This window comes from Trichosurus vulpecula, chromosome 7 (assembly GCF_011100635.1).
Source record: "Trichosurus vulpecula isolate mTriVul1 chromosome 7, mTriVul1.pri, whole genome shotgun sequence".
NCBI classification, from domain to species: Eukaryota; Metazoa; Chordata; class Mammalia; order Diprotodontia; family Phalangeridae; genus Trichosurus; species Trichosurus vulpecula.
Genome location: NC_050579.1, coordinates 135,697,842 through 135,722,801, shown reverse-complemented (window position 1 = coordinate 135,722,801; position 24,960 = coordinate 135,697,842).

The window sequence follows — 24,960 nt, the reverse complement described above, 5'->3', positions numbered from 1 at the left end:
TATGTGTCAGAGACAGGATTTGAACCCATGTCTTTCTTGCTGTGAGGTCAGCTTTCTATTCACTGTGCTGTAGCTGCCTCTCTTAAGATTCAACGTTTTAAGCCCCACCCCACTCCACCCCACCCTCCAAAAGACCCACACACAGGAAGGCAAAAGGATACATGTAGGAAGCAGCTGAGGCAGTATTTGAACCCAGCTCCTCTAACACCAAAGTTAGAGTTCTTACCTCTGTACCACAGTACTTTCCAAGAAATTCAGGTGTACCTACTAACTCCCTGCATTTGCACTGTTTTGTTTCTTGTCTTTTCTTTTGCAGTAAATAGTGCAATGCCTTCAATATGTTTCATTTCCTTAAGGATCTGTAATTTCATTGGCATGAGTATTCCCTCAACAAATTCAACCCTTAAATAATTTTGTGGATGGCCTCTGAGAAATAAAGTGGTTTGCAAAATGCAACACCCACCTTGAGATGGGCCTTTCTGAATTTAGCTAGGCTAGAAGGGAAAGTAATCAGTATGATGGCAATGTCATTGTTCACTGCATTTTTCTTCAGCCTTACAACCACAGGAGAACCAAATATGCATCAAGTCTTTAGTAATTAAAGCCAAATCCACAAAATAAGAAGAGAAACTACTACACAAGGGAAAAGCCTCATTAAAAAAAATCTGAGAACCTAAATATTTAAAGCTTTCACTCACATTTTCTATCCTCAATATACTCCCATACTTCAGGGACAGGCAGCAAGCAACATCGCAGATTTTTGTTTTGCATCTTATTTCAGTTGCCCCTTATCTGTTATCCTCATAGCAGTGATTCAGTCTGAATCCCTATCTTTACAAACCACAAAAAGCTGAAACATTGATTCTGACCTGTCAAGTGAATGAAAAGGAGTAGAATTATTGCAGGGCAGGGGTATGGATATCCGATATTGTATAACAGACTTGAATGAAAGGGGCTTCTGTGCCCAAGGCAAAAGGGACCAGGAATTTAGCTGGGGACAGTCCTCTCCCTATGGAGTTTGCTCTGGACATGAAACCAGATGGGCCCCAACATCCTACAACTCAAGAAGCCTGAGTATACCTACCCTCAGATGTCCATAAAGGGGGAAGGTACCTACCACTACAGTTGAAGAAGGAGTGTTCAAAGAATGAAAAAGAGAGGCAAACAATTCAAAATAGGAGGAAAATGCTGAAATGTAAATAAAAAAGAGAATGCTTATATATAATCTTAGTTGCAAAGTAGATAAATCAAAAGTGAGACTCATAAAGATAGAAGAAAAATGAATAATTTTTTCAAAGTTTATTTGAATAAGTATTATGCCATGAGAGTAAAATGAACCAAAAACTTTGATTAAAAAAAAAGAATTCTGGGGACTCCTCAGAGGTCATAGACAAACTGAAAAAACTCCAGAATGGTTCCAATGATCTATGAAACCTTCTACAAAAGATTTGATGATAGAAATTGGATCAGAAATCAGAGGTCTCAAAGCACAAACAACATAAACAACAAAGTTGATCACCAAGAACACACAATGGAGAATATCTCTAAAGTAGTTGAGACTCTGAAAAAAGAGATTGATTTGGAACTCAAAAATACAGAACTGAAGGTAATTTTTCAAAAAGAAATCACACAATTTTGAAAGAACATATGATCTCTACACAAGCCAGAATAACAGCTGTGAAGAGATAATTTCAGGAATAAAGATTTCTCATAAAAATATGATAAATGAAAATCCCTGAATACCATATCAAGATTTAATACCAGGAGACCCAGAAATTGAATAGGTATGACAAAATATGGATTGATCAAATACATTGATCGCTGACAGAAAAAAAATACTTCATATTTAAAATGCCAAAACATGTAGTGGTTAAATTTCAGAAACTTAGTGTTCTGAATCTCAGAATTCTTCATGTCGGAGAAACTTATGTGAGTAGTGAGGCTCAGAGACATTGTAATAGGTTCCATAAGAGGGGAAACAGACACAATGGGAGATCACCTTCCCTGAGAAAACCTTGTGCATTCCGAAGACTACATTTGATTTTACGAGAGGGTATATATTGGTTTCCAAGAATGTCAATGCCCAGAGTAGCATGAGGAGTAAGATATAAAGATAGAGTACTGGCCACAGGAGCACTAAGTGATAGTGGTAAGGGCAGGGGGTTGGAATGGTCTTCATGACTTGGGATAGAAAGTGATTCCCACAACACATCACTGCTCTCTTCATGAATTAGTACTTCCGGTATCAGAAGGTCATAGATTTATAACCAGAAGGGATCTTATAAGCCATTAAATCTAACCCCTTCATTTTACAGATGACGAAACTGATGTACAGAAAGGTTAAATGACTTGCCCAGTATCCCACATCGAATAAGAAGTAGAATTTGAACTGGATCTGACTTTAATTTCAATACTCTACACTAGGCTTTGTAACAGGCACAGAGATCCCACCAAAACCAAAATTTATACATACACACACATGTGTGTGTATATATAAATTTTATTTATACCTGTAACAAATATGTGTGTATAAGTACATATATATATGTACTTATACAGACAAATGCGTACATAATCATATATTTATACCTATCCACAGGCATGGTCAGGGAGAGTATGTTTTTAGATCTACAAACAGTAAATCAGAAATGAGAATGAGAAGGGAGCTTAAAGGTAGAAGAAGCTAAGCAATTAAACAAGAAGATAGAAAAAACTAAACAACCCACAAGAAACAGAGAATATAGAGAAGAAACATGTAAGAGGATATAGCATAAAATGAGAGAATAGATTTCAGAATAAACTAGAAAGGGATAGATGTATAGAGGAGGACAAATTTTTAAAACTCATGGGAAAGGACACCACAAAAGAATGTCATATAAACTAAGAGATTGGAGGAAGGAGTTTGAAAAATGTCTTCTAGGTGCAAAAAGAAAGGGGTCAAAAGAGGTAGCTCAATAAATAAATATAAAGAAAGGAAAAAAGGGGAAATTAAATCATTAAATAAAACCAGACAACAAAAGCTAGTTAGCCTCCCTAATGCCCTTAGGTTCAAAAATAAATTTCCCTGGCATTTAAAATTCTCCATAACCTGGACCCAATCTACCTTTCCAACTTTAATATGCATTACCTCCTTCCACTTACTGCTTGTTCCAGGTGTATTCATTTACTTGCTGTTCTTTACACAGAATACTTGAGCTCCTATTTACCTGGACCCCCTGCCTAGAACACTTTTCCTCCTTACCTCTAAATTTCTTAATCATATCAGGTGCTGGTGTCCTCCTTCCAAATCTATCTTGTAATTACATCTTAAAGAGGCTTATTCACTGAATGTGCTTTGCTCACTCAAAATGAGAACCTAGAAAGATCTTAGTTTAAAAGGGCCAAGGTCTCCCACTGCATCCTGGGCTGTCTCCAGTTGTACTGATTGATATCTGGCCACTGGACCCAGATGGCTCTGGAGGAGAAAGTAAGGCTGGTGACTTTGCACAGCCCTCCCTCATTCAAATCAAAGTCAATTGCAAGTCATGTCATCATCAACCCGATGTCATGGTTCTCTTCAAGAAAGAAGGACAAACCACACACACAATCTTGTAGTTATTTTTTATATATCTGTACACATTTACATATATACATATTCACTTTCCCCAATATAATGTAAATTACTTGAGGGCCGAGATGTTTTCACTTTTATTTTTGTATACCTAATACTTAGCACAGTGAATGGAATATAGTACATCTTAATAAATACTTGTTAATTGATTGATTCACTTTATATCAGATCATATGAGTCTTCCTATGCCTCTTTTTATTTTTTGATTCAACAATATTATATCACGTTACATGCACAACTTGTTTAACCATTCCTCAATCCATGGGCATCTACTTTGTTTCCAATTCTTTGTTAGCACAGCAAGTGTTTCTATAAATATTTTGGTGCATTTTGGATCCTTTTTATCCCCACTTTACATTACCCAGAGAGTCATCCTAGGGAGAGAATTCTTAATTTTAAAAAGATAGCGGAGATTGTTAAAGATAAAATACATAATTTCAATAACAAGAAGTTATTCCTTTTTCATGAAAACAATCAACACAGCTAAGAGAGGAAGGGAATCCTTTGATTGGGGAAAAACAATTCTATCTTATTCTATCAAATATCTCTGATGGTCTGCACAAGGTATATGTTTGTGTGTGTGTTCATGTGTGTATGTATGTGTATATATGTATGTATGTGTGTACATATTTATATTGTTGCTATTTGTCCTTCATTTTTAGAGAGAACCAATGATATCATGGGGTGTATCTTGACTTGTACATAAATTGGACTTAAGTGAAGCAAAATTGTTCAAAGTCATCAACCTCACTCTCTCTCCCAGAGTTATTGAAGTCCAGTGCCAAGAAAAAAAATCAAGATGACTGGTGATGATCCAGGAGGCAGTAGGTGACCTTGGTATCTTAGATGTTTGACCAAGCTCTGAGAGATACACAGTACCTACTTCAGCCACTTTAGTGGCTGTTGGAACAAATTGTTTTCATCCACCTATTCCACTGGGGAAATCTTCACATGCTTGGGGTAGACACTCACTGATGGGTTGGAGGCCCATCAATGCCCCTCAACCTAGTTTAACCCATCTGTGGAGATGGTTTACTGGGATATGACTGCTGCATATGCTATAGCTTTTTGTATATGTGTGTATACACATGTACACACATGTACTCTACAAAACTTAAGATGCTTAGGTTAAGTAGTCTCTACTACTTAAGAGAGATTCATATTTTTTCTTGCCTGATCTTATCTCACAGGCTTAGCTAATAGAGGTTAGTGACTTGCCTGAGGATGCATAGTTTTCAGATGATGTCTATGAACTTCAAACTCTGGTCATCTGACTCTAACTGCAGTACTTTTTCCAGTACAACATAATCTCTCTCAAAGGGAAAGAGAAAAGAAAAAGGAAGAGAAATGCCATGAAAAGACATCTTCTGATGATGGTGTAATGTTGAGGAACTATTCATTATATTAATAGGATCATAGATTTAGAACTGAAAGGGATCTCAGAGGCCATCAAGTACTACCACCTCATTATACATTCTAGTTAGACTGCCTCCCACCCCCCCCCACACACACACCTCTTCTGACTTCCTGCCTTCAGGGGACAGAGAAACCATTTCTTCCTTCTCTTTCTGCCTATTGCCTACCTGTAGGAATAAGAGAGAAACAACATTCCATCATTTTCTCCCTAGTGGTACCCTAGTCTTAATTTCCTAATACCCTGAGAAAATTACACCATGAAGTTGACCCTTTAGTTATATCAATAACCTACTTGAACTCATTTGTCGAAGAATAACAAACTCATACTCTCCCCAACCCAGCGACTCTGAACCCCTGGCTATTATTATTCAAATACCATTCTCCATCCTCCAATGACCATTGTCCTATTCTCGTGCCCCCCGCAACCCAACTCCCCCCAAATCTGACTCTAAAGTTACTCATCCTTTCTACTCTGCTCTCTGAATGTTTGGATCAGGCATTGGGAGCTATATAGTTGTGGAATAACATGTATACTTTCAGATTTCATTGATGTATTGATTGGTTTTGCTGGACTGTTTATTTTTCCTTTTCATTTAAAACTCTACTAAAATAAAAGAATGGCTTCTTTTGTAGGGTAAAGAGCCAGAATGCAGTCAGAAATTAATATGATACAAAAATATTAATCAAAATACATTTTAAAAATAATTATATTCTGAATTTTTGGCAGGTTATTTTAGTGGACATATGCTTGCCCTGACCTAGAATTTGCCCCCAAACTACAAATTTGCAAGCTCTTACAGTTGCAAGATACATATATCTTGCCCACGACCAAAAGTGTGATTCTCTAATCCTATAATTTTTCCTCCATAGTCATGAGAAATACTAGTGCACTTGTCCAGATGTATTATTCCTTAGGAATAACTTTTTGGCAAGTATGTGAAGGAAGGATTGGAAAGGTGAGATACTGGAGGAAGGGAGACCAAATAGAGTTATTACAATAGTCAGGATGAGAGTTGATAGAAGTTTGAACAAGGGTTTTGACTGTGTAAATGGAGAAAAGGAGACAGAAGAGGAGGTAGAAACAAAGATTGATAACTGATTGAACATGAGGATTGAGAGAAAGGGAAAGAATCAAGAATAACTCTGAGGCTATGAACCTGGTTAACGGAGAAGATTTCTAGGATGCAGCTGGCCATGAAGTACTAGAATTCAGAAGAGAAATTAAGCTTATATAGATAGCTTTTTAAAAATAAATTTATTATTCTTAACATTCTTTTTTTTTCATTTTGAGTTCTGAATTCTCTTTCTCCCCTGCCCTTTCCTCACCCATTGAGAAAGCAAGAAATGTGATATAAATTATACAGGTGAAATCATACAAAACACATTTCCATTTTAGTCATGTTGCCAAAAAAAGGCAAGAAAAATAAAGAAAATGAAAAATATATGCTTCAGTTTGCACTCAGAGTCTGTCAGCCCTCTCTCTGGAAGTGGATAGTATTTTTCATCATAAGTCCTTCAGAATTACCTTGGATCATTGTATTAATCAGGATAGCTGAACCATTCACTGTTGATCATCGTACAATATTGCTGTTACTGTATACAGTGTTCTGCTAGCTTCACTTTGCATCAGTTCACATGTCTTCCCATTTTTTTCTGAGACCATCCTGTTTGTCATTTCTTATAGCATAATAGCATTCCATCATAATCATATACCATGACTTGTTCAGCCATTCCCCAAGTGATGAGCACCCCTTCAATTTCCAATTCTTGCCACCACAAAAAGAGCTACTATAAATATTTTTGAACATATACATCCCTTTTCACTGTTTCTTTGATCTCTTTGGGATATAGACCTACTAGTGGTATTGGTGGATCAAAGGGCATGTTTTAGTTTTAGTTCTAAAGTGTTCTCCAGAATGGTTGGACTGGTTCACAACTCCACCAACAGTACTTTGGTGTCCTGATTTTCCCCTCCAACATTTGTCATCTTCTTCTTTTGTGATATTGACCAATCTGATAGGTATGAGATTATCTTCAGAATTGTCTTAATTTGTACATCAATCAGTAGTGATTTAGAGCATGTTTTTTCATATAAATATAAATAGTTTTAATTTCTTCTTCTGAAAACTCCCTCTTCATATATAAATAGATTTTTAATAAAGAGATGATTTTTAAACCACCTGAAGCTTACGAGATTACCCAAAAAAAGAGAAAGACAAGATAAGCAGGCCCAATATAGAGCCTTGGAGAACACCTTTGCTTAGAAGTTGGAAGTCTGATGATGCATGAGGAAAGGAGACCAAAAAGTAGTGGCCAAAAATGTATTTGTAAAACCAGTAGAGAGTAGTATTGGGGAATACAGAAGAGAACCTCTGTTTTAGCCTATGTGCTGACACTTGCTATATAAGCTCAAATAGTGAAAAGATTCCTGTGATATTAAGACCTAAACATATCATAAGTTAAATGAGCAAAACTAAACTAACTAGCAACTTTTGCTTGCCCAGTGTTTTTTAAGTGTTTCGCTTGAGGTTGTTGTCCTGGGGATTCAAATCTATTTTTCTCCCTGAGGTTTCAAGCCATATAATAGAGATGGCTGCAAACCATGTTTTGAGAATCTTTGCATGTCTTCAAGGCTAACTGAAAATGTAAGGGCATATTTGACCCATGACACTGCTGTGGAGCTAGTTTTGATGTTGGTTTTTTAAATAAATCTCCATTTGTATGCTTTATTCATGTAGCTTACTAATATGACCACAGCTTTTTTTAAATTAATTTTTTTTTCTATAATATAATGAAATGAAGATTGTGCAATTAAATCTGCTGCCTTGCAAGGGTACTGCCTTTCCAGAGTCATTGGTCCCATTGAAGTATTATTTCATAGTAAATAATATATTTTATACATTGTATATGATAAGATTACATAAATAAAGGAAGTGTTCATTGTTTTTATTCAGTCATTTTTAGTCATGTCTGATTCTTTGTGATCTCTTTTTGGACTTTTCTTGACAAAGATACTAGAGTGATTTGAGATATCCCTGTCCAGCTTATTTTACAGATGAGGAAACTGAGGTAACAGGTTTAGGAGACTCACCTAGAGTCACACAGCTATTAAGTGTCTGAGGCTAAATTTGACCCTAGATCTTTCTAACTCCAAGCCTGGCACTCTATCCCCTGTGCCACCTACTTGTTCCAAGTTCTTTACAAACTTTGAAATTCTACATGAATTTGAATTTTCAAAATAATGATGTTTTTCTAAACTAGATCTGTGGCTTAGTCTATATATCAAACTTCTTTGACCAATGCAGATTGTCATCTATTGAGAAAAAGATTTTTGAGAGTGTTTTCAATGAGCATTGAGAGATTAAAGGGCTTGTCCAGGTTACCACAACCAGCATGCATTAAAACGACTTGACACCACATGTTCCTGTCTACAAGACCATCTATATTACAGCCACCTCAGTAATAACCAAAATGATTATCATCATCATAGACATCTTAATGGCATTAAAGCTTTTTATCAATCAATATAGAAGTATTGATGAACAAAAATCAGAATACTCTAAGCCAGTGCTAATTTGAGGGTAGCACTCACTAATGGATGAAAAGGAGGGATGTGTAGGGGAAGGCTGTTATTAACATTTTCCTACTCAGTGGGATTTTTACCCTCAGGAATTGTCATTACACTTGTTCAAAAGACTGTCTGGAAATGCTTGACTAGCATTTCCACATTATTAATTGCTCTTGTTTGGGTAAAGTTTGAATTATTTTTATTAGCTAGACAGCTGATATGTTATTAGAGTCAGGCTAAAATTCAACTTCAGACAGTCCATGCAGCTTTTGCAATCATTCACTGTCTCTTTATTCTCACCTACTCTACCTCCTGACCTTTGACTTTCCCCTCCCCAGTCTCCTTTGTGCTCTCCACTTAGGTCCCCTGAGATAGAAAAGACAAGGAAGAAGTGGATGGTTCAGGTTAGTATTGCAGATCCCAAGGACAGAAGAAGTATTACAGCCTAATGTGTTGTCTCTCAGAGCAGAAAAAGGGATAGTTTATTGTAAGGCAGTTATTTTTGGTGATATTAGATATTGCTTTCTAAATTTAGCTGCTAGATCCAGGAGGAAAATACTGGTTTATAAGCTCTCTCTAAAGATATGTTTGTTTTATCTATTGAGAAAAGCCTACATGTCTGAGAAATTTCATTCTATCTTGTAGTAACTACATCTCTCAGAAGATACTCAGATATCTCGTGATCCAACATATTAATGTGAGGCCTGCTGATGTAGAACTTTTCTAGATATATGACATGGGATTATGGAAAAGGCATTGGCCTGGGAGGCAGGAGACCTTGATTTGAGTTTAAGATCTGCCAGTAAGTAGCTATTTGGCCTTGAGCAAGTAACTTCAGCTTGGTTTCCTTATGTATAGGATTAGATAGATAGATAGATAGATAGATAGATAGATAGATAGATAGATAGATAGATAGTGTTAGATATATCATGGATCCATAAACATGTCTATGGACAGATATTTTGGGGTAAATGGTCCATGAACTTGGATAAGGAAAACTTTACTTTCACCAACTTTTGATTTCCTTTGTAATGCTGTTTATTTTAATTTATACATTTAGAAACATCATTCTGAGAAAGTACCCAAAGACTTCTCCAGACTACCAAAGGGTCCGTGACTTAAAAAAGGTTAAGAACATCGCTGATCCATAAGGTCCATTCTGCTCACATTTTATGATTTTGGATTACATTTTCAAAAAGCAACAGGTAAAACTGAGTATTGCTCAAAAGACATCTAAAATATTATATCCAATTCTGGTCACCATATATTAAGGAAGAAATTAACTAACTGGAATTCAATAAGTGAAGGAAACAAAAAGACAGAATAAGCAGTAGTTGAAGGAAATGGTTTTTTAAACCTAGGGAAGAATAGACAAAAAGGAGATGTACTAGCATCTAGTAGAAAAGGGAACTTTTTGTTGCTGGGCAAAAACTAGCAGGTGGAAATGAAAAAGAGGGTGATTTTGACTCAATACAAAGAACAGAAAAAAATTGAGCTGTTTTAAAAAAAAAGGGATGTTGTTGCCTTGTGTGGTAGTGAGTTCTCTGTCCCTTTAGGGATAAAGTATTGGGCAGGCATTATGCAAAGGCTACTGGATAGAGTTCCAGGCCTGGAGTGAGGAAGACACATCTTTGTGAGTTCAAATCCAGTCTCAGAATTTGCTAGCTTTGTAACCCTAGATAAGTCACTTAACCTATTTGCCTCAGTTTCCTCATCTGTAAAATGAGCTAGAGAAGGAAATGGTAAACTACTTTAGTATCTTTGCCATGAAAACCCCATGGACTTTAGTCCATGGGGTCATGTAGAGTCAGACACAACTGAATGACTGAACAACAACATAAGGGATAGGACTTAGAGTCAGTAAAGACCTGACTCTCCCCTAATTACTCTCTGTGTATCTTGGGCAAGTCATTTGACTTATTTGGGTCTTAGTTTTCTCATCTGCAAAATGAAGATAATACTATTTTTACGACCTACATCATAGGCTTGTCAAGAAGATTAAATGAGATAATGTATATGAAATGTTTTATAAATTCTAAAACAAAATGTAACTATAAGTTATCATTTTGAATCTACATAAGCCAAAGATAAACTAAGTTGCTTGAGGACAGGGACTATTTCTTTTTAGGCCTTGAATCCCCAGTGCCTAACCCAATGTCTGGCACATAACAAGTAATTAATAAATGTTTGTTAAATGAATGTTTAATTTAAGCACAGAAGCACAAACATCTTAGCAATCAAATGTTGCTGCACTACTTCCATTCTTCAACCTCCACTTCATAAACATGCCTAAAAATTTGCTTTAACATTGAAACTTCTTTTTCAGAACATCTTGTAAGGTCAAAGGGTTATGGACCTTGAACAAAAATAGGAAACTTTCTCTGTCCCTTAGTCTCCCAAAGTTTTTATGGTCCTCTTTTGAAATTGTTGTGACAATATTAGAAATTCCATGAAACCCTGGGCATGAAAGGTAGAGAAAAGTAGAGTGAAGCAATTTTAAGCTGTGAGAAGCAAAGGAACTCGTTATATGAGGCCTTTGGTCTTAAATTAATTCCTACCCCAGTCCTCCACCTCTCTCAACCATAGAAGACTGAGGCCATTGTCCTTAACATGGAATGTTTCATGATCCCTCCCCTGATCCCGACTGAGAGCCCAAAGCCTGACCTCCCAGTTTGACTGGTAAGGTGCAGTGTGTGATCTGACCAAACCAGCTTGCCGGGGCAAGTCAACAAAGTGGAACTGGCCAAACATTTTCTTCTCACATTCCTCAAATATTTTGCTGTGGAAAATCTCTTGAGATCCAACATCTGATTCTTCAGACTGTCCTGGGAGAAGGAAAAGGAAGTTGGTGTTAAGTCATACATATTCTGATATAAAAATAAATAAACATGAATTTTTAAGAGAGCTTTAAGAAAAAAAAAAGTGGAAAAAGATGATGGACAAGAGAAAGGATGTCCTTAAAACTATAATGTGTTTGGTCTCAGAAACTTTGAGGCAACAAGGAATTTTATATCAAGTTGTGACAAAATTCCACAGATATAGGAAAAGATATAAAATGCTCCTCTGCAAACATTCACTTTGGCCAAGGAAAGTTTTCTCATCTGAAGGCAATGCACACTGTGTGGCAAAGGATAATATAAATAGATAACTACTCAAGCATGTTGCTTTGCATTCATTTTGGGGCCAAAGCCACCAGCATAATATAATCGCTACCAATTGAAGACAAAGTTGTTTGGTTTCAAGATGACCACACACAGAGATTTTCTTCCTCTGCAAATGGGAAGAAGGCTCCTTACTGTCTTGATGGTCTCTAGTACTTGGCAACTAAGAGCTCACCTAAATACTCTGTATCTGATTGTACCTTTAACTGAAACTATCCCCAGTACTTTGGTTTTCTGTGTGCTGGGCCTCCTCCTTTGTGCCTCTATAGAACATGCCCATGGACTATCCCCCAATACCTCCACTTAAGGATGAGGTGTTCCCTTTGTTTTAAGTGAGGATGGCCATATCCACCTGCATCTTTGATTCCATTTTCTCCCATCTTCCCCATGATTTGGCTGTATCTTCTTTATTGACATCTTCCTCGTGTCCTACAAAAATACTTACAAAAATATCCTACAAAAATGCTCGGATCTCCACAATTGCAAAACCAAAACCAGAACAAGAAAAAAATACAAAAAAATTCCTCACCTTCCTTGACAGCTTTTGGAGTGATCGCTCTATCATTCTTCTCCATTCCATTACCAAACTTCATTTACCGCCTCTATTTCCTCTCCGTCTTTTCACCCCTTCACTTCTCAACTCCTTGTAATCTAGCTTCAGTCCCCACTCTTCTACTGATACCATTAAGGACGTCTTGCTCAACAAAACCAATGTCTTATTTTCAGTCCTCGTTCTTGACCTTTATCTGTAACATCTGACACTGATGCCCACCCCTTCCTTCTTTATATTCTCTTTTATCTTTGCCTTTTATGGCTGCCTCCAGAATCTTCTTCTACATTGTTTACCACTCATTCTTTCAATCCTTTCTGGTTCTTCTTCTTCTTCCTGTGCATTTCTCAAAGCTTTGTTCTTAACCCACCTGTCTTTTCCCTTTATATTTAGTGATATCCACTTTCACTCTAGGACTGTTGTGTGATTTGATAGTGTCCTTATCTGTAAATAGTAGGCCAAGACTAAAAGATCTCCAAGTCACCTCTGGTGCTATGAACTATTGCAGCTCTAAATCAATGATCTTAAATCTTCTGTGTAGAAAGATGGCTCTCATATTTTTCTTTCTTAATCCATGCTCCTTCCTATTAGTTCTAGTCTATATTTCCAACAAGTAATGGACAATTACACCCAGAAGTCCCATCAACACCTCAAATCTAACATGTCTAAATCTGAACCTGTCACCTTCCTCCATTGACTTCCCCCACTCCTACCTTCTTTATGATAGTACCACCATCCTCCCATTTCTCAATAGTCCCTCTCCCTTACTTCCCACATCCTTATCTTTGAACCATCTTTTATATGTATTCTTTCTCTTCTATCCCTACTACCATCTCCCCAGTTCAGCTCCTCACCACTTCTCACCTGCACTATTGTCCTTCCAACTGGTCTGTCTCTCTTAAGTCTTATTCTGTTCCAATTCTTCCATAGCACTTGTACTCTTCTAATCTTCCTAATATGCAATACATGATGCCTCACACATAGTTAGTGTTTATTGAATGCTCTAATGACATCACTCCCTGTCCTCACAATTTTCAGGTCCCCCATTGCCCCATTTGTTTGTTAAATAAAGGGTAAATTCCTTAGCTTAGCAGTCAATGCTCTTCACAAACTGGATCCAATTTACCTACAATCTGTGAAGGCATATTCCCTTTCTCTTTCCCATTGATTTAAAAGGATTGCAGCATCTTCAGGTCAAAAGTACTTTATGAAGATACCTCCCCTACAGTTAATCATTTGGTTGCTTAGAATATTTTGAATAGCCCCATTCATGTGCTTGGAAAGAGTAAATACAGAAATTAATCAAGTGCATTAGCAGTCCTAGAATCAATGGGGAAAGGTCATTTAGGAAAGGACTCTATTTAAAATTTCTTGGAGCACCTATCTTTTTGCTTCCACATGCTCTACCTTGCCTTGTATTGGTGGTAGCTCAAGGCCCTGTTAAACATGGGTCTTTGAAAATGACACCAAGATTCAAAGAACATTTTGGGTAAGCATCTACCCGAAACACATTACGCAAGCTTTCCATCAGATGATTAAAAAGACAAAACAGCAACAAATCAGAAGACACATTGACTCAAAGCAAGGCGTCTATTTAAACAGAATAATATTTTTAAAGTAGAAAATTTACACACCACTCCTCCACAAATACTGGGGCACACTATCCCACGGATTGCCATGTCACTGGTAGTAAAGTGAGTAGGTATAGCCCATTCATCTTATATTTCTAAGGTTGTACACGAGTTGGGAGACCTCTCTGTCTAGGACTTTCCTACTTGCTGCTTCCTTGAAGAGATGCTGATATCATTCATCTGCTGGACTGCTTTCATTGCCACAACTGCCATCTGCTGGTTCCCCACTGAGTTGCTACAGCCTGCTGTTGGTTCTCCATTGAATAGTAGTTGATAATCAGCCTCTTCTCTATTGAATGTTGAAAGCTCTTTTATGAGTCTAGACTAGACTCTAGTTCATAACCTCAAAGTTATTCAATCTCTTTTGTGAGTCATTCCTAGAGCTACAATAAGCCAACACAATGAGAGTCTCTCAAGTCAAATTTGCATTCTTTGAATTGCTTTTTATTCCTTTTCAGTATCAATTTCCTTAGGCCTGCTTTCCATTTGTGTTATGGTGAGTAAATTCCTTTGGAATACCCTCATGTTCTGGAGCAGCTAGCGCTTGGGACATGCAGATTATCCTTGGGCTTCACTTAGTAGGAATATAAAGGGTAAGGTGGAGCTGCAGATATTTACCTTCACATTCACAGCTCTACCTGAATTACTGCTGTCTAAGTATTTTTAATTTTTTTCATCAATAAAAGTAATCATAGATTGCCCTCTTATAATAATCTTGCTCAGGTTGGATACAAATATATAAAAATTACATCTTCATTTATCATTTTTTCTTAACTCTCTTCCTAGCATGAAAGAAAAAAAAAACATCAGGAAGCAAAAAAGCTAATGCTGACTGTATTTGTTTTTTTCATAGTGCTTTGAATCTAATAGCTATTGCCCCCCTCCCCACATATTAATTTAATGAAAGAATGAAAGAAAACTGTAATCCCAGTACAGAATTAAAGAGAATTAGAGAGAATTGTGAAAGTTAAAACTCAGAAAACTGTGTCAAGCTAGGGAAAGCAGGAGGCAAAGTATCTTTTGAGAACATACCAAGTTCAAACTCAGTGAACCCACTACATATAACTAGTCTCAGACAACCACCCCAAAATTCTTGTCTTTGGCCATACCAAAGTCCCTCTCCCCCTGCCTAGAACAAAAACCTCAACACTAAACCTCCAGAGTATACATCTCCTTTCCAGAGAGAGTAATTCATTCAGCTTTGGAGTTGTATGCTGGGTCTGAGCTGTTCTGATTGGTGAGTGAGTGAGTACAAACTCATCTAATCCATCTACCTGCTCTTAGTCTATGCTACATATCTAGCCAACCTGGGCATCTTGCTAATTTTCCTACCACTACACATCTCTCTCCAACCCCCAATCCCAGTACCACCTCTAGGAACAGTAATTAAAACAATAGTACAATTACTTCAGGAAAGTATGGGACAAATAACTCTACTCACCATTTTTATGGCTCTATAAAACTTTTTTTAATCCTTATTTTTTAAAAATTTCCCTATATGTATTTACTCACATATTAGAATGTAAGCTCCTTGAAGTCAGGGATGGTCTCACTTTTGTATTTGGATGCTGAGAACCTTGCACATTACCTGGAAAATAGTAGCCATGTAAATATTCATTCATTCATTCATCACGGGAGCCAAGAGAAGAAAATATGAATGAAAAATAGTCCTTTTCAAAAAGTAATTTTCCATTTTTAAAACTTATTGTTTGTAAATAGCATATACATGCAATGTTTGTTCATCCATTCAATTTTTCCAGTTCTTGAGCATTAAAAGTTGGAAAATATTGATCATCTACTTTTACTGTGAATAAAGCATTTTACTAAAGCTGGAATAGAAAGCTCACAGAGCGTGAGGTCAAAAAGACCTGAAGTCAAATCTGGCTTCAGGAACATGCCAGTTGTGTGACCCTGGGCAAGTCACTTGATCTCTGTCTGCCTCACTTTCCTCATCTGTAAAATGAGGATAAAGATAACACCAATGTCCCAGGATTGTTGTGAGGATTAAATAACGTGATATCTATAAAGCATTTACCATAATGCCTGGCACATAATAGGCACTTTAATAAATGCTAACTTCATTCCTTCCTTAATTGGCTTGAAAGAGTTAATTTATTTTCCAATTAAGACATATACCTCTATTCAACTGCATAGATTAGGTCATATTTTTAAAATGCATAAACAAGCATTATATACATATGTTAAGATTAAACACAATTCGCTACCTGCTTAATATCAGTTTTTGTTACCAGTATTAACTTGATCTACATCTATTTATATTCCACACTGTACCAACTTTTATTGAAGCTCACGTCTTCTATAAGTAAATGTGTAACCATGCTCCATAGATATGTTGACTTGGCTTTGTCTAAATTTGGAACTCAAATCAATTTTGAGCTGGTAGGGACATCAAAGATTCTATCATCCAATGCTTTCAGTTTACAAATTAGGAAACTGAAGTAGAAAGAGATTAAGGGAAATCTAAGGTCACAGAGCTAGAGAAGAGCAAAGCCAAGATAAGAACCCCAATTTCCTGGGTCCTACTTTGAGTTATCTTTCTACTGTATTATCTAAGTATCTACCTTATTATTGTTGCTGTGTATTTTACTTTATTGACTGCTCACTTTGCACATACCTCTTCCATATGCCTACCAGTCCTTGACAAGCAAAATATTCTACAGTTGGTCTTTGTGGTAATCAATTGTCACATTGGTCAAATAGGTATTTTGAAGAAGGTAAACAAACTTCTTATTTCTATAACACTTGCAAAGTATTCCTTCACCTATTGGCAGATATTCTCATGTTCCTAACAATGCTACCACTGTCAAATAATGTTCTCAAGTAAATAAAATAAAATGAAATCTTTGTACACTTACAGTTTGGGATTGAATTCTTGTGTATCTGGAAAATAGCATTTTGTTGCTGATGTTGTTAGATGCCATATCTTTCCCCACTCCAAAATTCTGGAAGTAAGGAGGCAAAGTAATGGCAGGCAAAAGGCTAGCATGGAGCTAGCAGATCATGTCCAGTTAACCACAAATTCTCTACCATAGTCACATAGCTTTCCACGTGAGATCTGGGAGAATTGGCACTACATATTTTACAGCATTCTACTGTGGTGGAAAGAGACATTTGTGGATTGGGAATACTTTCCCCATCTATCCACCCACCCTTTGATTGATGTTTTGAATATTTAGAAACTCTGTAAGCCTGGAAAAGTATTTAACAATAAATAGGACCACTTTCTCAGCAAAGAGTCATAGGAGTGGTCGTAAGAAGACAAACCCTGTACTCTTGAAAATTCTTAGTTTGTGGAAATACACTCATTTGACCCACCCAAATGATGCCCCATTCCCAAATTTGACACAATGGAGGTATGACAATTTAACAAAGCACCAAATTTCCATCTTTCTTCTACGGATATATATTTTAGCTGCCCCATTCCCAAATGAAAAATAAAAAAAAAACAAAAGATCTGTTGATTAAGTCACCTTGGTTTTCTTACTCCTTGACCTCAAAATATGTGCACTGTATTCTAGGCTACTCCAGCAGAGGTAACAAGAGAACTGTGACCTTAATTGCCTTGCTGGCTCTCAAGCCAAAACAGTAGGAATGGTCCAATATGCACTCACAAGCCCAAATTAAAGCTTATTAGGTTTACAAGTCCTGATGATGTCCCTTAAAAGACACTGTAGGGAAGAATTCCCAGACTGTCTGACTAATATTTAAATACTTTACCCCCCTTCTGATCCTAGAAGCTGATGTAACTTCTTTGAGCCAGCCAATCTGAAGCGCCAAATCAAACCACAAATTGCAGGATGTATAATTTGAGAATGATCAGATAGTAGCCAGATGTTAGAGATGTGTCAAGCTAATGGCAATCAGGTCTTTGCAAGCTCCAAGTAACTACTCCCTCCACTACTCATTAAAAAAAAAAAACAGGGGAAGGGTATATAGTTCCTGCTCACAACTGGCATTCCTATTTGGGTTTAGTTGATGGGTTTTGATTTAGTAATCTGGGCCACCTAGGAGACTTCTTCAGAATCAGCTGATGTGGAAAAATTTGCCTTTCACTGCTAGAAGTAGGAATTGCTTGGAAGATTCCTTCCACATTATGCTAAAGGCAGTTCGAGGAATTGATATTTTCTTTAAAACAACACTAGTCCTAAACGTACCCCAAATTAAGTTCCCAATCCCTTTGAGCCAAGAAAAAGTTTGGCTTCCTTTTTTTCCTCCTATATACTTCCTGTTTCTTATAAAACTATGGAGTACTCTAGCCAATTAGTATGTAAATGAAATGGGTAGTGCCTGGAATCCCCTCCCTCTTCTAGCTTCCCTGGCTTCTTTTGAGATTCAGCTCAAACATCACCTTCTGCAAGAACCCTACAGGATAACTCCTTCCCCCTCTCTCTGAGATTACCTTCCAATTATCCTGTACATAACTTTTTCATACATAGTTATTTGCATGTTGTTTTTTGCATTAGAATGTGTGCTCCTTAAGGGCAGGGATCATTGTTTTGATTTTCTTATTATTCCCAACTCTTGGCATAATGCCTGAAAATTAGGAAACCTCTGCCTTCCCCCTACCTAGTGAATCATCCTTTATAACAAAATAAAAGAAAGGGGATAAGAACTGTTCAACTAAAGCAACCTATACAACTACATCTGATAGTATTTGTGATATTCCACATCCCTAGCATCCCACCTCTTTAAAGAGAGGAAGGAATTGAATTTTCTCAACTCTGAGGCTAAACGTGAGCAGAATAATTATATAACATTCTTCTGTGTGTGTGTGTGTGTGTGTGCGCGTGTATGTGTGTGCATGAGTTTTCTTTCTGTTTCACATGGTTAGAGTCAGATTATCACTCATTTTAATTAACAAGTACCTCACATGAAAATCTCAAGTTCCAATATTTGATTGGAGTGTGTATTATTAAACTGAGAAACTGAAAGGTTGAAAAAAGAAAAGAAATATTCAGTTTGAGGTTGCACATAGAAAAGACGATAGCTGCCATTTATATAGCCTCTTGAGGTCTGCAAAGTATTCTTCATAGAGCATTTTGTCTGGCTATCATAACCATTTTATGAGGTCTGTGCTATTGTTTACTCTCATTTCATAGATGAAACTCATGTTCAGAGAGGTTTTTATGACTTGACCAAGGGTCACATAGCTAATAAATGAGGCAAGATTCAAATTCAGATCTTTCTGACTTTGAGGCCACCATACCTAACATCAAGTTTGCCTCTTTGAAGGCTAAAAGCCATATAGGCATGTTTTTGTTTGTTTGTTTTCTGGGTCAACAAGCACTGCTGCCTACAGGTAAACAGATTTGAAGTGAGTACATTACAAATGAATACATAAGTACTCTGGATACCAATACAAAAGCAAGATAGTCTCTTCATTTAAGGAATTTATAGTTTAATGGGGAAAGACAAAGTGCCCAAGAAATCATTTGGCCAGAGAAAGATGTTTGGTTCTAAGGAATCACCATAATAGTGAGTGGGATATCCCTTTTCAAAGGTAAAGGTGGTTTGGGGGTATAATTCTTAGAATGGGGGATAGGAAATATGGTTGATGAGGATGGTCTATGGGGATAGGGCAGGAAAATGGTCAGGGAGACAATGGGGATACATGGGACTGATGAGTTCAGAACTGAGTGTTCTTGTTATATCAGGGCATTATCTCTGGAGGTCAGACTTTTGCTTGGATCTAGCATGAATGTCCTATTTATCATGTGGTGTGGAATACAAGGTGGAAATGATTCCAGAGAATTGATGGTGAAACATGCTGCTCACCCCCTGACAGAGAGGTTAAGTGTATTTCGGATATGGCCAACATGGTTTTTGTTTGCTTGACTTTGAATATTTGTCACAAAATTTTATTTTTCTTTTCTTTTTCTATTCCCCAATTGGGGGAAGGGGAAAAATAAATTTCTTTATAAATTGAAAAAAATAGTAAATTAAATAAATGAAAAACTTTTAAGGTAAAAATAGAAGAAGCAATTGGTACATGGTTTCAATGTTTCTATCTGGACAGACAGTTGCAATGAGTATTTAATACAATTATAAACCTAATAAAAATACTTTACAATATAGTTGATTTGGCAACAATGACTGAATTAGTTTTGCTTGTAGTCAGTCAGCCTGAGACTACACATCTAGGAAACAAGTATCAAAAAACACAATTAAGTCATATTCCTGCTTGCATTCATAGTATTTTTTAAAAATGTAGAAATAGCTCCATTAAAATGAGAAAGTAGTCATTTTTCTTCCACTTTAGGTAATCAGCAAGCATACTCCCAAGAGGCCTATGAAATGAGAAAGGTAAAAACCCAACTTCTCATTTTCAGTTTTTCTCTGTCACCGATTCACTGTAGTAGCAGTATAATGGAAACGATACTGAATCTGGAATCCAAAAACGCCCATTGAAACCTGGCAGACTATTTAGTTACTCAGTAACCTTAGATAGATAAGAAATTTCACTTTTTTTGGATTTTAATTTGCTAATCTGTAAAATAAGGGAGTGGAACTAGACAATTTCTAAGGATCCTCCCAACTCTAAAATCTTACAATCCTAACATTATTATTGCTTCAAGAAGTTTAAAGCATACTAGAGGAGACAGAAACTATACATACATATCTATATTGCAAAATAAAATGTGATCTATAATGTGTATATATATATATATACATATATATATATATATATATACATATATATAAACAAAGTACATTCAAATTACTAAGAAGGGAAAGATTCTCCGCGTCTAGGGTGTGATCTGTTGCTCCACAAAGGTCAAGGCTAACCCAAGAAGTCCTGTAACAGATTTGAAGTGCAACAAGATCAAGTTTTAGAAGCCAGGTGGGGAGTTTGGGGAGTGTATGGAAGGAAAGTTTTTTCTCTCTCCCATACAGTTCCCAGGCTTATTTTACAAATGAAGAAACTGATGCTCAAAGTCAATGGTGTCAAACTCAAATAGAAGTGGAGGGTCACTAAACCCTATATAAAGGATCTTTGCAGACTGCATATCGATTAAATTATAAAATGTAATATTAACTATGTTTTATTGTATTTTATTTATTTCATTAAATATTTCCTAAGTACATTTGACTCTAGTTGGGACTATATGTTGGAGTGCTGGGGGCTGCCCTCAGACTCATGTTTTACACCTGTGTTCAAGGTGATTAAGTGATTTTCCTAGGATAACATAGTTTGTAAGTATCAATATCACTCATTAGCTGGAGTTCTGGTATGCCTTAATTGCTTAGATAGGAATTTCCAGGTTATTTTGCTATGGGTTACTGAGGGAGCAATAGGAAAAACCTAATAGTAAAGGGTTACATTTATTTTTTTACTTTGGAGACCAACTTTTCATATTTTCTGTATAAGTTCATTCTAAATTCAAATCCTTAGAGGCCATAGATGTATCACAGAAATGGGAATATGTCAAATTGCAAGTTTTTATGGGAAAAAGTGAATTTGGGTGGTTTTTTGGCATAGTTTCTCACAATACCAGTGAATAAGATGAGGGGGAAAATAAACCCTACTTTCACAAAAATTTTATGTTGTGAAAAATTTGCCCTTGGGCAAATTAATTTTTTCCCTGGTTCCCACTTTTAACTCTCCTATATAATAATGGACATAACATGTGTTTGTTAAGATTGTGAGAGAAACCCAAAGGACATTTCTCTAAATGGGGACAGAAAGCTGGCCTTTTCTTACTTGCAGGTAACCCTTCCTGCCAACAGATAACAGAAAGATACTACTTCATCACCTGCTGGTATTTTAACTGTACCTCTTCCTGGCTGAAGGGGATGGAGAAAGATGTTATTCCATCATTCTCCTTCCACTGGTCTCCTGCTTGTGTGGCCAGACTACCAGGAAAGGAGAGAGATGTTATAATGCTCCCTCCACTGGCCTGGCCTGGCCTCTTGAAGAAGAAAGAAGAAAGAAGGAGGAGGAGGAGAGGGAGGAGGAGGGAGAGGAGGAAGAGGATGAATTCCATCAGCTCTCCTAACTTGTCCCTCATCCTAAGTTGACCAACATCCTGAGAGGATTCAAATCTTAAGCTAACTCCTTAGGAATCATCAATGATTAACAAATTCCCACCTGGTCATACCCTACCCAACCCACTGATTCTGAATGCCTGGCTCTCATTATTCAGACTTCATCCTCCATCCCCAAATGCTCATTCTCTTATTTCTATTACTCTCAACCCAAATCCTCCAATGCCCCATGCTAGTCTTCACCTTGCAATGTGCTCTCTGGAATGCTTGGTCCATAGGTAACAAACCTGCTTTCATCTTAAATCTTTTCCTTTCTCATTCTTTCCATCTTTCAGCTGTCATTAAGACCCGGCTCCCTCCTAATGGCACAGCCTTCTTGGCCACCCTTTCTAGCACTGGAGATGGTTTACACCCTTGATCTTGTCATCGCCCACAAATATACCACTTCCATGTTTATGAATTTTGAAATTCCTTACCTAGCGATAATCTGATATCATTCCACTTTTCTCTCTGCTTTGCAACCTCAACCCATGTTTATTTGTTTTTGTCCTTGTGGTGATTTCTAATTCCTTGACCCCTCAGTTCTTTACCAAGCTCTGTACTAGCTACATTCTCTTCTCTTTCTCATTTTGTCCATTTGGTGAACCAGTTCAACTCTTATACTAACCTCTTCTCTTAAGTCCCTTTCCCTCTTGTCCTATCTCTTATTAGGCCTTGGCAATACTCAGTCTTGATTTTTTTCCACCATTTCCTGCCTTCATTCCTGCTCGTATGCTAATGAATAAAGTTGTTTTTTTAAAAAAAATTACTAAACCATGCTGCCCAGATACACTATAAATATATATTACATATTCTCACTTGTGCCCTCACTGCAGCAAAGCAATCCTTTTACACCTTCCTAAATAACTCACTATCCCATTTTCCACATTCCTCATTCTTCTTGACCTCACTGTAGACTTTGACAATGTTGTTTGAAATAAAAATGAAAAGCTGTTCATGATAATCATTGAATACCATAATCTCTTCTCCAAAGAATCAAAATTTCATGGAAGTCAGGGACAGTGAAATATCATACAGAGTTACAAGTAGTCTGTAGCATATTACCTACAATGAATTGCATAAAGAAAGTGATGTGAAAGTTATCATCTAGGAATTTTTTTGTCAGAATAGACACTGTATGAGTCATTTATAAGAGTAATAGATAGGCAATCCCAGCGAAATTTGTGAAATGTTAAAAGACCTTAATGAAGAATAGATGTTCTGTGAAGCATTCACGAGAAACTATAGAAAAGAAGGTTTGAATGGGTCTATACTGCTGGGAGGTGGGGGGGGGGGGCGGGGGGGGGGAAACTACATAAATCAGTAAGGGACATTGCTGAATAAGTAACAAAAAGAAAAACACCCATGGAACCATTCAAGCATGTGTAACAATATCAACAACTCACATTTACATAACTCTTTAAGGTTTTCCAAACAGTGTCAGATTAGAATCCAAGGTCTCTGCCTAAATGGGCTGTTAGCTACTTTCACCATGGCATCTTGGTGTGTATTACAAGCACAAAATCTTTACATCCCCATCACATTTCTGCTTTGTATTATACTTATCATTGTAAATGCTGCATCATTTCTGGCAGAACTTAAACTCACTGAGAGCAGTTATTATTGATTTTCATTTTTATATCTATCTAAATCAATAGAGATATTCATTTTACACATGCATATATATGTATACATATAGTGCATTGAAATAGAAGGTACTTGAAAAATGGGTGTTGAATTAATTTTTGTTGAATTCTAAAGAGTTGATCATTTTTTCCTCATAGCGATTCCTACCTCCTTCATACCCCTGTACTAGAAGTCTATGCTATGGTTCTGGGATTAGTGTTAGGAGAAGAGGCCGGGCTAGTATTCCCCTACATAACCCTCTCCCAGAATGGGTTTGAGACTTGAGCTACTGCTGATAAAAACATGTTGAAAAGATTTGTATTTTAAGTTCTATAATCTTGTTTTCCTTAGGCTCCAATGTGAGAAAAATTATCACAAAGCTTCCTTCTGCCTCAACATCCTTAGCTGATAGTTGATAGTATTGATTATTTCGCTGATCTGAAACAACATTCGTTAAGTACAGGCCTGACCATGTCACTCATCTCCTGTTCAAAAATCCTCAGTGGCTCCCAATTACATCTATGGCAATCTCCAAATCCTTCATCTTGGCCTTTAAAGTCTATTACCACCTGACTCCAGTCTATATTTCCAGATGTGTTTGAGGGTACTACCTTTTACGCAGTCTATGTCTAGCCTAACTGGCTCTTAATCTGTTAGCCTCTATTTCGTCAACTGTAAAATGAAGATAAAATAATAGAGAACTTACCTCAAAAGGTTGTTATGAGGATTAAGTGAGATAATATTTGTTTAAAAAAAGTGGGAGGACTTAGCACAGTGCCTGGCACATAGTAGGTGCTACAAAAATGCATATTCCCTTCCCCTTCCCTATTTTTGCTTCTCTGAACACCATACTCCATCTTTCATTTCTACAGTTGGACATGTTGTCCCCTATCAATGGAGTCCATTTTCTTCTCAGCTCCTTTTCTAAGAATCCTTATATTGCTTCAAGGTCAAGTCAGGTGCCAATGCCTTCAAAAGGCATACCTTAGTAGCTAATACTCTTTTACTCCTCAAATTATATTGTATTTAATTTTCCATTTCCATGTTATCTTCCCTCAGTAGAACATGAGGGGCACTAGTCCTTGAGAGTTTGTACTGTTTTTCATCTGTTTCTACCCCAGTGCTTAGCACAGTATTTCACATATAGTGTGTACTTAATAAATGCTTGTTAAATCAAAATGAAGTATCAAGGTATAAAAATAAATTCAGGGTAAAATAAAAGCAAACCACACACAGTGCACCATTCCAACATTATAACTGCATCTTTCTTGGAAACAGCACTAGTGTTTAGGCAATGATATACCTGACTGCAATCCAAGTAAAACAACGGAGTCCTATTATTTTTGTGCATG